The sequence below is a fragment of the Natator depressus genome, chromosome 8 (assembly GCF_965152275.1).
Source record: "Natator depressus isolate rNatDep1 chromosome 8, rNatDep2.hap1, whole genome shotgun sequence".
NCBI classification, from domain to species: Eukaryota; Metazoa; Chordata; order Testudines; family Cheloniidae; genus Natator; species Natator depressus.
In genome coordinates this window covers 76,029,759-76,043,607 of record NC_134241.1, presented here as the reverse complement: position 1 = coordinate 76,043,607, position 13,849 = coordinate 76,029,759, and the positions used below count along the sequence as shown (strand labels likewise).

The 13,849-nt window shown below is 40.0% G+C and overlaps 1 long non-coding RNA gene across 1 annotated transcript in view; it reads right to left on the bottom strand.

Moving 5' to 3' along the window:
• Positions 1-9,347, bottom strand: part of LOC141992903 (uncharacterized) — a 37,565-nt gene extending 28,218 nt beyond the window's left edge. Inside the window, exons 1-2 of the long non-coding RNA XR_012640689.1 lie at positions 9,304-9,347; positions 7,717-7,767 (exon numbers count right to left, since the gene is read on the bottom strand). This is a non-coding gene — a long non-coding RNA (uncharacterized LOC141992903). The remainder of the gene's footprint in view (positions 1-7,716; positions 7,768-9,303) is intronic.
• Positions 9,348-13,849: the final 4,502 nt, after the last annotated feature.

Genomic DNA, 13,849 nt, shown 5'->3' with positions numbered 1-13,849 from the left:
TGATCTTGGCCAGGAGCTCAAGGCACTACTGAAAAATATTTTCTTTAAGAATTCTTCACACAGAAATGCTCTTAATTCAGTACACAGGCCTGAGAATAAATTATTTTATTTCTGCAGTAAGAAAACAAAGTATGTCAAATGTTTAAAGTCTTCAGAGTTGCTTTCATCCTAGAAGAAACTTGCAACAGTTTTACCAGTATTTCCTATTATAACAAGGGGAAATCTATCAAACCAGTTAAACTTTCAAACCAGTAGGACCATTTCTAGTGGGACCAGTGATTGTGAACAAACAAGTTAGAACCATCATCCTTTTTTTAAGTGTTAGTCATGTCGATTCTTCTGTACTGTAGTGGCATGTGCCATCCAGGTTGCTGCATACATGCAATAGTAAGTGCCATGCCACTTTTGTGTCAGCAGACACCAACTTTACAATATTCTCTCAGCACAGAATTTTATTTTTAAATTGTTTGGGGTTCTTTTGGTATACAGGGAAAATTATTAATTTTAAAGGTAAACAACTGTTTCAAGGACATGATGATTCTTCTGGTTATGGAATTCTCTGCATGATCTGCAGGAACTGACTACCAGAGAAGAAGCACAAAAAAGGATATGACTGACCCCTCTCTGAATATGCACTATGTGTTACTGTGTGCTTGTAAAGCTCTCGGGGATGCTCAGCCAATCACAATGAATATTCCACACTTACAGAATCATATGCAAGATGACTCACTCAAAGAAAGTAAAACTCTAATAGAGTTGCTACAAGGGGAGAGAAAGTATTAAATCAAAACATCTGCATTTAAAAAAAAACCATCAGAAACCAAAACTACTATTATTTCAGTTAAGCTATTTTACAATGTGGCACTCTAGCCTTTGCATGTATTTATAATTGACTTTTAGGGTAACTTGTTCACATTTTGACAAGCAAGGGAACATTGCTGCTTCAGACTTACACCCACTGGGCAGCAGGTAAATGAGGTACTTATGATTCAATTAGATGTTCAAGAACTTAAATAAATCAATCAATAAAACCCACACAGTATTGTAAGTCATGCTGCCTCACAATTCAGACAGCACCAAGGAATCTGGAGAGAACCACAAATATTTGCAGAAGACAGATAAAGCTAACACAGGTTTCTGGAGCAGTGAAAAGGTTTATGCATTGTCAGCACATCAGGAAACCTGGATCTTTCCTGAACAAAAAGAATGGTGTAATATTCCGTAGTTGTGTTTAGGCTTAGAGTTACCGCACTATTTCCAGTAATTTTTTGCTGCATTTAGCAGCACCGGACCCCATGCTATGTTGTGACACTTGCTGCTAGTCTGTAGTCCTGGTCCTCTAGACAACTAGCAGCCATTTTGGACTTTGAAGACTGCAGTTTTTAGGGTGAAGCTGGACTTGAGAAGGTGACTTCCTCTTAGCCAACACCTAGTGAGCATAAGCCAGCCCCCCTTGAAATGTTTCCCCTTCCTGGGGCTGGGCTGCTTGTCAGTTGGGTGGGCTAGTTATATCCTGTAAATGGTTATTAGAGCTTATTTTGACTCTTAGATGGTATCTTGATAACAAGTGAGGGGAATCAGGAATTTTATAGCCACACTCTCCCCTCTCCCACCCCCCAAAAAGCCCAGACACAACCATCCCCTCTTCCTTAGGTGGTTCTGCCTCCTAAATAGCTAGCCCTCAGGCCTTACAGCCATATTATGTCACCACACGGAGTACAGACATTCCTCATTCTATCAACACTTCTCAGCGGTTGCAGGTCCAAGCATCACCAATGATGTACTTCCTTTCTGTAAGAGCTATTTCCACCATCACTGCTCCCCATCTTAGCATATTTTAAAATGGGGCCAGTGGGGTGAGTGTGTCTGTCCCTCTAGATCATTTACAGCACACTTCACCATATCTGAATGCCCCAGTTAATCACTTGGGGATGACACATGTGCTTAGAACAAGGAAAACCGTTGGTTAAGGGAGGAGGAAGGGAAAATTGAGCCCTGACAGGTTTCCCAGATCCAATTACAGTACACAATAGAGTATTTTGATATAGTGTCTCTGATTACCAAGCAAGATATACTGCAAAGTTGTTTTGGTGAAAGTACAAGAGGAATCATTTAAAATTTTAAAAACATCTCACAGCTGTTTTTATCAGTCTCTTCTGGACAAGGATTCAGAAGTCCTTTATCCCTTCTAATATTTTCTAACTCTCATTGCAAGCAAATTTTCTCTCAGTAAGTCATTAAGAGATCACAATCTAATTAAATGAAACTGCTGTATGGTAAAGTTCACCACAGATGCATCATCAAACATCCTCTGTAAACGGAGCTTCTCAAATTTGGAATTTCTCTAATGAAAAACTAATCTACTTTTAACAATTCTCCAACCAGCATGTTCCAAACAGGGATTCATAATTTCTTGTCTTCCTAACAAGTATCTGGTATCTAATAGCTTAACATGGTTGATCTCTGGCGTTATATGTAACAAAAGTAAAATGATAATCCAAAAAAAAGAAAATGAAGGTGAGAAGTCTGAAAGTGCACAAACCTTTCCACAACTCAAAAACATGTAATATGTCTGAAATATGTATGTACTCTGTACATGCATTGAGTTCTCATTCCCGTGCTTTTCAAGAGACCATGAATTTAAAATCTATAACAAAACTGAACTACTGCCAAAACAAATGCCCTTAGCTTTAATCCTATACGCCTGATTCTAAAGTCATTGTAAAAAAAAAAAATCTTGTTGCCATGGTCAGCCAAAGCACCGTCAACCTTCACAGATATACCATCACCCCATATAGATACATCATTCCTTGCTCCCAGGAAGTGAGTCACACTTACATGGCTATTAGACAATTTGGGTCAACCCAACTAAGCAGCGATGGACAGTTTGAAAGATGCTCTGGCCCAATTGCAGTAGTTTAACTATCCACACACCACAAGGATAAGGATGAGTGAAAATTCCATAGTCTATCCCACTTGCTAATATACAGTGAGTTACAGGAAAAAAAAGATGAGAATTTGCTTTCAAAATCCAGGTAAAATTTGAGAGAGGCAAAAAGAACTCCATCACTGCATACTGGCATGGAAGAGTATGTATGTGTAGTGTTAAAATATTTGCCTGAGAACGAGCAGGAACATGGGCTCAGATGGGCTGTCATTTGAGGGACTTTGGGGTCAAGCTAGAGGTTATTTGTTCCACCAATGAGTCACTGAGGCTTCTAAAGGAGATTAGTCATTTGTGGAAGCCAGAGTAGGTAGTAGCTTTGACATGACTTATTGTTCCTACATTCACCACTACTAAACAAAAGTGTGGTTTGTTGCCTTTCCACTTACTGCACAAACTTCATCCTTCATTTACAACATCCTCCTGTTCTCATCTAATCTTGGAACTTTTTGGAAATACGAACAATTACAGACATTTCCTTTTTGAGATCTTGTTTCTCCTTTCCACACTTTTAATTCTTCTGGACTGGCCATCCCATGTAACTGTGTTGTCTGAAAAGCAGTGAATGACTTCAAATTTAGTAATGCACAGCACTTCTTTAATGCTTTTAATGCTTTTTTAAAAAAAAAAACAAAAACAAAAAGATACACAACCAGATTTTTGAAAAATCCTTTCTAGAGGATTTTTAGAGCCCAAACCTCCCATGTTGAGACTATCAAGTTTCCATCAAAAGGGCTGCCTAACCCTTGCTATTTTAGCAGCTGAAAACTAAATCAGAATACCTCTTAACTCTAGCTATTCCTAGGAAGGGAAACTTCTACCAGTTGGGCCCATTAGCACAGTTTCCTCACTCTGCATATCAGCTCCTCATAAGGAAGATTTTAAATAAGACTTAGGTGCAATTATGGCAATGATCAGTTCTGAGATATGCTCATGTTTCTTTAGCTCCTCTAGACAAGACTTCCTCTACGAGTGTTTCGAAGTACGGAAAGTCTAATGACTTGCACACAACCTTGTCTCTTCTAGACAACTACAGCAAACTTTCTGCTCTACGTTTTTGCTATAGCTGTGTGTTTGGTCTGGCATTAAAATAGACAGCACAGGTGCCTTGCAAAGACTAATCATCTTCTTCTTCTTCAGCTTACACAATTTTTTCCATTAGCCATCAACAGCTAGAACTTCAGAGGTGTTGAGCACTCACAGCTCCTACTAACTTGAGTAGGAGCTAGGAGTGCTCAACACTTTTTGAAAAATGAGACCATGTCTGTATATAGTCCAACTTCTTCACCAATGGCACGATACGCTGAGAAGTGCTAATGGCCCACCATCCGAAGTCTCGCATATAAGACAGTCAGAGACTTCACTAAAATAAATGGCTGTGCTGGAGCATTCTCCTTTGTGCCCAATAGCCTGAGCAACTGAGACTCTTTGTGCAAAGCAGCTGGACACAAAGAATGGGGCTGATGCCAGGAACCAGACTGCAAGCCCATGAAGTGAGACGAAGTACAGCGCTAACAGGTATTACGAGATTCCAAAGCATGGGAAAGCACTTGGTTCCATGCTTAGTGAGTCAACAGCATCAGCAGTTGCAGTGTGACCCTCTAAGGAGGAAGACAGAGATACAGCTGTTTCCTGGGCACAGAGATGAAGTGTCTGGTTTAGGATTTCTGCAAGCGCTTATGTGCTGTACATTCCTATTGCTGTTCAGTGGAAAGGCTGTCTCTCTTTCTGAGAATAAACTGATTATGCCAAGGATTACCCGGACTCTGTCTCCAATTTCTCATCCAGATGGAACCACCCCACACGACTCCAAAATTCAGCTCTCTGTTCGGCTGATAGATCTGGTCAAATTTCCTCATCTTTGAATCTCTCCCAGTATTATTAACTGGATAGAAACATCAAAGGAGATTGGGGCTGTCATAAATATAAAGGGAAGGCTAACCACCTTTAAATCCCTCCTGGCCAGAGGAAAAACCCTTTCACCTGTAAAGGGTTAAGAAGCTAAAGATAACCTCGCTGGCACCTGACCAAAATGACCAGTGAGGAGACAAGATACTTTCAAAGCTGTGGGGGGGGGGGGGAAACAAAGGGTTCTCTCTGTCTGTGTGTTGCTTTTGCCAGGACCAGAGCAGGAATGCAGGTCAGAACTCCTGTAAAGGGTTAATAAGCAATCTAGTTAGATATGCGTTAGATTCTGTTTTGTTTACATGGCTGATAAAATAAGTTGTGCTGAATGGAATGTATATTCCTGTTTTTGTGTCTTTGTGTAACTTAAGGTTTTGCCTAGAGGAATTCTCTATGTTTTGAATTTGATTACCCTGTAAGGTATTTACCATCCTGATTTTACAGAAGTGATTCTTTTACTTTAATTAAAATTCTTCTTTTAAGAACCTGATTGCTTTTTCATTGTTCTTAAGATCCAAGGGTTTGGGTCTGTGTTCACCTATGCAAATTGGTGAGGATTTTTATCAAGCCTTCCCCAGGAAAGGGGGTGTAGGGCTTGGGGGGATTTTTGGGGAAAAGACGTTTCCAAGTGGGCTCTTTCCCGGTTATATTTGTTAGACGCTTGGTGGTTGCAGCAATAAAGTCCAGGGACAAAAGGTAAAATAGTTTGTACCTTGGGGAAGTTTTAACCTAAGCTGGTAAAAATAAGCTTAGGGGGTTTTTCATGCAGGTCCCCACATCTGTACTCTAGAGTTCAGAGTGGGGAAGGAACCTTGACAGGGGCTATGCAGGCAATCCAAGTTTGGCATGCCACCTGAGCCTTGCTCTCTCCTGAATACCTAACACTGGATTTCTGAAGAGCATGGATACAGCCTTATATTAATTTATTTTGCACTCCTTCATATTTTTCTGGTGTCCATCAGACAGGTCTCCATCAGTACACATAGCAACCCATCTCAAACACTTCACAGATAGTTTGATCTGATCAGAATTTCAAGGCACGGGTCCTTAAGCTCCAGTTGATCAGAGGAAAACAGACCATCTGATCATCAGCCTTAATTTTTTGTACGCTCTGTCCAGTTTCAGTCCCTTTATGAGGCCCTTTTCCCTTTGATCAGGGACCTGAACCATTTCTCCAATTTGCAACATTGTCGTGTAACCTTGATGAAAGTGAAAGCTCCAACTCTAATAATTGAAATGTTAGGGAGAACAATCCTAACGATCCCCCAGTATGCACTTTTCTGCTCATGGCTTGATTTTCCCTATCTAAGGACACGGAAATGAATAAGTCAAGTGGGGCAAAGATGTTTCTCTCTCCCCTGCAATGTTCTTCAAAGGATGTTTCTTACCACTGTATTGTCAGAAAAATCCAGAAGTTGCTTTCTTTCCATTCAGATTTACAAATCTTCTGCATTATCCATGTCCTATGTGCCTGAAAATAATCCTATATAACTAAACTATGTAAGAGTTCCCAGATGGCCATCAACACTTATAAATTTCATCTGCTATCCACATCCCTCTCTTCTTGCCACTTGTAGCGGGACCCCACATTTGTTTCAAAGAGTGTTTCTGAGAGCAACAGACCAGATCCTCAGCAGGTGTAAACCTTCATAGCCCCACTGACATCAATGGGCTTTACTGATGCACACTAGCTGACCAGAGTTCCATTCCATAATACTATCCTGGGCCTAATGTAAGTCAAAACTTATTGCTAAATACCTAAAAGTAAACAGGGAATCAGAATTATGAGATAAAGCAAGATGTGAATGTGCAATTGTACCATGTGCTCCAGTGCACTCAGATCCAGTTACTTATTACTAATGTTGTTTAACATGTCATTCAAACTTTCTTCTAAAATTGCAGGAAGCGAAGACCCTAACTTGTTACCATTCAATTCTGTCCTGCTCAAGGCATTACAGTTCACTGAATGATGATCTCAGACACAGAGATGTTTTCATTACTCTGCTTAATTTGGCAGCTCATGCCTCTGAATTCTCCGTTTCCTGAGCCATTTAAAACCACACACACACACATATCAGGGTGTTCATATTTTTGGATAAAATCTCTGAGCCCACCATTGGAAAAAGCCGCCTCTCCCATTGCTCCTATTGACAGTGAAATAATTTCCCGACTAAAGCTGCTTGTATTCCAGATTTTTCTGAAGTCAGGATATCTGTGTTAATTTTGGATCAGTGTTCTTTAATACAAAAGTGCAGCAGTAAATACCAGAAATAAGAGTTTCATGCTTAAGATACTATATATCAGAAAAATGTAACAGTATATCAGTGTTTCTTACTGCTTTATAGTTACCTGATAAATTTGGGACTTTTACATTCCCCTCCATGTACTGAGCATCCATTACATTTACACATTTTATGTCTCTAATATTCTGGCAATACATTTTCCTGAATCAGCTGATGACATTTAATAGAAAGTTTAAGACACAATATAAAACCTTAAATGCTTTTGCTTATTCTGGAAAAAAAATGTGCACATAGATTGGTTTTCAAATTAAAAACTACGTTGGTAGAAGCATTTTTTGCTCCTGCTATACATATTAAAATATAACTAAATGCCTCTCCTTATGCAATCCTGCAGCATAAGTACAAATAGCAGGCGTTTGTACTTTACAAGCAAGCTATATGATTAAGGAGCTATTAATGAAGTGAAACAAAACCACAGTGCTAGAATCTAATAGTCCATGAAATTCTTATTGGGAGAAAAGGAATCTGCAGTGAATAAATATTAACCTAAATGCTATAGAAAACATAAACAGAAAAAATGTATTTTTAAAGCCAAAATTTAGGTAAAAACTGCTGACTACTTACGGAAAGTTGATTTGCATACCGCAGGGCTCCATCTGCTGTGGAAAATATAAGCTGCAAGAATGATTTAATATTTAATAGAAGTAGTGGCCATTGTTAATTATAATTTGCACATTTACAAATCAGCACTGATAGCAATACAAATTATGAAATATAAGGGTGTTATGCTGGATACTGGGGAAAATAAGATGACAGACAAAGTTAATGGAGTATCCCTAACAACAGCTCTGTCAGAACACATCAGAGAACTAATCCAGTTACAAAGAGCCTGCAATGGAAAATCTATTTAAAATATTAAAATGCTGTTTGGTAAAAGCTTTTTCATAGTGCATTTTACTTAAACAGTTGCTTATTGCTCATGGGTCATTAGCTGTACACCGAGATGCATTCTGCAAACTGCTATTTCAAAGAGTAGTAGAAATTAAATAAGAAATATATTTCTGCAGCATTTTTACTGAAGGACAGGAAGAGCTTAGTGCAGACTTTGAGATAGAAACCAATATTGGCTAGCTCAAAGATACATACTGTATAAAAAAGTAAAAGATTTGTCTACAGGCAACCATTACAAATACAGAACTTTTCTATTTATATCAAGGCCCCAGCCCTGCAAGGAGTTCTATGTAGATATAAAAGTCCACATGCATGGAGCTCCTTTCCAAGATCAAGGGTCCCAATACCATACTTAGATTCCAACACAAACTATAAATTGACACTTATTTAGGAAAGAGACAGAAATTACCGTTGATTGTTTTCATTAATCTTCTATTTCACCTCACTTTTCTCATCATCTAATATGGATCAGATAGATACTGCTAATGCACCACCATTTCAACAGCAATTTTTGTTCACTGAGTCACTCATGCTGCTTCTGATCTTTGTTTTAATATCAATAGGATGGCATGCATTAGCAATAAAAAAAACCTCTTGCATCATTTAATTTAACAAATAGTTTAGTGCCTACATGAAAACATAGCTTATAATATACAAGAAGAACACGTAAATTATTTAGCATAGTATAGTTAAGCCAATTATGCTCTTTTCCAACATACCCAAATGATATTCAACTCAGCATAAACCATGAAGCCACAACTGGCACCTCCATAACAACTAACATACTAGTAACTACCTTATAAACTAGAAGTACCTAGTACTTCTACAGGGGCTTGATCCTGCAAGATGCCTAACCTAATCCCACAAAACTACTCACATGGTTAGATGCTTTGCTGGATGAGGTCAAAGCACTCAGCATTGAGCCCCAAGTTATTTTGTATTTGTGTGCAGGATAATTTTCTACTTACACTCCTATCTGCTTCTAATTAAAATTCAGTTCACACTACCCCTATCCCAGTGCACAAGGTCCTAGAAAAGGAACTGTATGGAAAGTTGTAATGGGGGACGCTCACCTCTTGAGCACCTCCTGCTGCTGTGTGGTATACTGCAGGCCTTTTCCCCACTCCTGGCACTGCCTGCAGGTTGTCAACCTCCCTTGCCCTGTCTTCAGTGGTTCATCCCTCTAGTTGGGTCACACAGTCAAAGTGACCACTTTCTAAGATAACAAAGAATCAAACAAAATTGTCCGTCTGCTCTCACCAGGGTCTTCAACCGCAGCTCTGGGGCCTTTAAATTCAGTTCTTTGCTTGGGCTTCTAAACAAGCCTTGTCCCCTTCTCGGAGCTGGGGAATCCAGGCCAACCAACTCCTCCAGGTTCCAATCCAGGGACCCTGTATATAGCAGACATATACCATTCCCTTCAATAATTTGCTGCTTCTTCCATGCGCCTCTTCCCACCTGGCTCCTTTAACTTCACCCCTTATCTCAGGGTTAAAGTTCTCAGGTCCTCTCTCCTCTAGTTTGAGCAAATGCAGCTAATCAAGCTCCTGTTTCCAAAGAGAAGCACCCTTCCTTGCGCCTCTGGTTCCAGCCAGGAACTGACCTGCTAAGGTCCTGCAACTCCTTTTATCTAAGCCTGCTTGGCTCTGATTGGCTGCTTCTGTGCAGCCTCTCTAAGCAGGCTTGGAGGACCCATCTTTACTGTTCCTTTTCTGGGGCAGGGTATGGAAGGACCGTGGAGCATCAAAGGCCTGGTACACTCTGTCATAAAAGTATTATGCAGACGCTGGGTAATGGAATTTATCTCCAAATCTCAGGCCTGCAGTAGTAGGGTAACTCTGCATCATCTAATCAACAGCTGGGCTGAAATAGGTTTGTACATTCCTTATGTGTAGATTGTTTTAGCAGGGTCTGCATAATCTGAATTGTCCTGTGGCGAAGGCACAGAGCAGCGTATAGGCCTTGTGCATGCTCTGCATGGAGACAAACTTTACCCCTGAGAAATGTGACAATAAGACTTTTACTAGATACAGTGCTAGAAGGGACCCATGAAGACTAAAGCTATTATTATGGTGCCCCTCAACAGACCTTGACAATGCAGTTTTAAATGCCACAGCCACATGCCTGTTGCTATAGCAGAAATCCAATTGTTTCTACAGTATTGGCAGATATAATTTGTTACCTAACCAGAAGAACCTGTAATGCCTCCTTATCTAAGGGGTAATTGCTACCTACTAATTGCAGTTATTGATCCAATAATCTGTGTAAGTAAATGTCTTATTATTATTATTATTATTAATTTGTATTATGGTAGCCCCAGTCTTGAACCAGACCTTATTGTGTGAGATGCTGTACAAACACACAAGAAAAAGATTAACCTTGGTGTACACGCAACTTTGAGGAAATGTCATGAGGAACTGATCCTGCTACATTTGAAATCAATGACTTTACTTCCACTAACTTCAGTGGCACAGCACCAGGGCCAAAATGAACCATCCTGTCCTCAAGCAAAGAAAGAATAACTGTATTTCCAGGTTAAACAGTTCCTTCTGTTGAACTCCCATCGCTTCCTTCTCTTAGTACTTGGTTTGTGAAAAAAAGCCTCTCTCTCTCTTTCTCACACACACACACACGAAAAAAGGAAAAATAGATTTTGCTATTTTTGACTCTGAGTCTTTATTTATTATGGTGCAATCAGAAAGGTGATTATAATACTATGAAAATTAACACCAACAATTGCATAATTTACTCAAAGCTGTTTTTACCATCCTACTTACTTATGCTTTGTGGGGCGTGGGGGGGGGGGGAATTGCAAGCACTTTCCATGACACACATGCAACTGGGTCACTGCTTTAGGGCAAAAGCTACAGCTGTTAAGACCTTTTTTGACCATCTATATCCTGGTAAATATACAGCAGCTGAGGGTAATCTCCGCTTTTTGTTAGGCGACAATTCCACTTCACAAAAAAAGATATTGCAAGGCATAACACTGATTGCTGCAAGTTTCTCTCTTTCGCAGAATACAAAAAATGTCTGATTAGCAAAAGAAATGAAAGGAAGACAAAAAATAAAAATAAATGGTTCAAGCAGAGCAAAGCAATTCTGTTAAAATAATTATGAAAACCCTATAGAAATAACTAAATTGCTTTAAAATATTGTGAAGTCCCCTTTGTGCTAGTCTAGCAGTGCAAAGAGGATTTAAAGCTATCTTAATGCACAGCTGGGAGAGGAAATTCCCCTGGTGTAACAATTTTCAGCTGGCATAGCTATCCCTACACCATCTCCTCCCCTACCCACCTCATCATCAGGAAAATTCTGGAAAGACCAGGGCCAGGAAGGAGGTATGGCCAAAGAGTAATCATGGATGACGGAGCAGCGCTATGGCAGCTGCTACCCACTAGCGCAGTTCGAAAAGCCTGAGGCTGCCTCAATTTGTATTGGGCACTGTTTTGTCCCCTGCAAGTCCCGAGGTTCAGAAGGCCAGTAAACCACCTCCCACTCTCTCCTCAGTTCTACCAAGTGCTGCTCTCATTCACCTGGTGATCTGGCCTTTCAATCCTCAAACAATGTAAATGGTTAAATTAATGGTTGGGCAAACCCTCATCCTCTTACAAAGCCCAAATAATGGGCTGTGTGTAGGGGCATTCCATGCAGTGAGGGAGGGAGAAAGGGAAGCCTCCCTCTCAGATTGCAAAGCAGTAGCAGGGTCTGTCTACTGGCTCTACAGCAAACCCTCCTCCCCCATTCCCTTAGTTGCTGAATAATAATAATAATGAATAATAATTATTGAATTAACACATTTATTCCCTAAATAATATTTTGGTTAAGTAATGCGGTAGTGTAAAGTGTCACTGCCACAATGTCTTATCAAAAATCCAGATGAACTCTTACAAGGTAATGTAGCAAATCAAACATCCATGGAGGTGGGGATTTTCAAAGGGGCCTAAAGCATCCAACTCCCATTTGTTCCTTTGAAATTCTCTTCTGTAATGACATCTTTGGAGTTGTTATATTCTTGGGTCAGTAGGACAATGGAACAGGCTGCCTTGGGAGGTTTTGGAAGCTTCTTCACTGGAGGTTTTCAAAAGGAGGCTGGATAGCTATCTGCCGTGGATGGTTTAGACATGACATAAATTCAGTATCTTGGCAGAGGGTTAGACTAGATAACCCTTGTGGTCCTTTTAACCCTGTATCTACTTCTCAAATACATGGGTTACAAATAAATATTTTCCAAAACTGTCTGAACATTTTTACAAAACAGACCATAGTGAGTCTAAAGAAGCTGATGTTATTTACTAGGCACTCTAAAATGTTGCTTACAAAACAAGACAAGAGCCACAATAGCAGCAACTTTCCTACAACATCTTAGCAATGTCTCTCAATGCTGCTTGAAAAGGACCACTTCCAGAAACTGCAAGGGGAATTCATGTTGATGACCTACTCAGTACTTGTCTGATCATAATGATGAGTTTTGTGATGTAAAGCACCAGAGGTAAGATCCCACACCCACTCCAGCACATTTATGCTAGTTAAAAAGGCCTGAGCTGCATAATGGGGCCCTAAAAATGCTGGTTCTGGCTAAGGGAGAATCCTCCTGTCACAGGCATTGACGAAGACAAGCAGAAGGCTGCTTTCCAAGGACCCCTTCACAAGTGCTGGTGAAGGGAACATGTCATGGGCTGGGCCACAGCACTATGGAGATTCCAAACAATACTACAGCCCATGGGGTATACCAAGGAGGCTGCCATAATTCAGACAGTCCCACTGGACTGTTTAAGTTATGCTGGGGGCCTCTCCAGTTCCTGGAGTAACGCAGGATCAGGAGGGTGCAAAAGTGGCCCAATAACCAGAATCTCATCCTAGGAATTTGACTCTAGCAAGAACTCATTCATATATAGGCCCCAGAACAGCTATGGTCAGGACTTGTGGTCATTACTCTGCCCAGGTGGAATATGGACTTGTGACTTGGGGTGAAAAGCTTCAAATCCCATTCTCAGTATCCTAAGCCATCTAATCCTCTGATAACTATATTCTAATAGCCTCCTTGGTATTACATAGCAGACATTTCCATAAAAATAACTGCTTTAAAGTGAAACCATTTAGATCTGTTTTATTCAAAATGCACTAACAAAAAGTCTTAAATATGCTGCAAAGTACCTGAATCAAGAAGGTACTGAACAAAATCAAAAGCTACATTAAAAGTAATGTTTGATTTATTTCAGAGTGGTAGCCGTGTTAGTCTGTATCAGCAAAAACAACGAGGAGTCCTTGTGGCACCTTAGAGACTAACACATTTATTTGAGCAAAAGGTTTCGTGGACTAAAACCCACTTCATCAGATGCATGGAGTGGAAAATACAGTAGGCAGATATAAATTCACAGCACATGTCAGTGCTAACGAGCCAATTCAATGAAGTGGCCTATTCTCAACAGTTGACAAGGGAGGGAAAATCATTTTTGTAGTGCTAATGAGGCCAATGCAATCAAGGTGGCCCATTTCAAGCAGTTGACAAGAAGGTGTAAGTATTAGTAGAGGGAAATTAGTTTTTGTAGTGACCGATCCACTCCCAGTCTTTATTCAGGCCTAATTTGATGGTGTCCTGTTTGCAAATTAATTCCAGTTCTGCAGTTTCTCATTGGAGTCTGTTTTTGAAGGGTTTTTTTGTTGACGAATTGCCACTTTTAAGTCTGTTATTGAGTGACCAGGGAGACTGAAGTGTTCTCCTAATGGTTTTTGAATGTTATAATTCTTGATGTCTGATTTGTGTCCATTTATTCTTTTGCGTGTTTTTGTTGTGTTGTGTGTA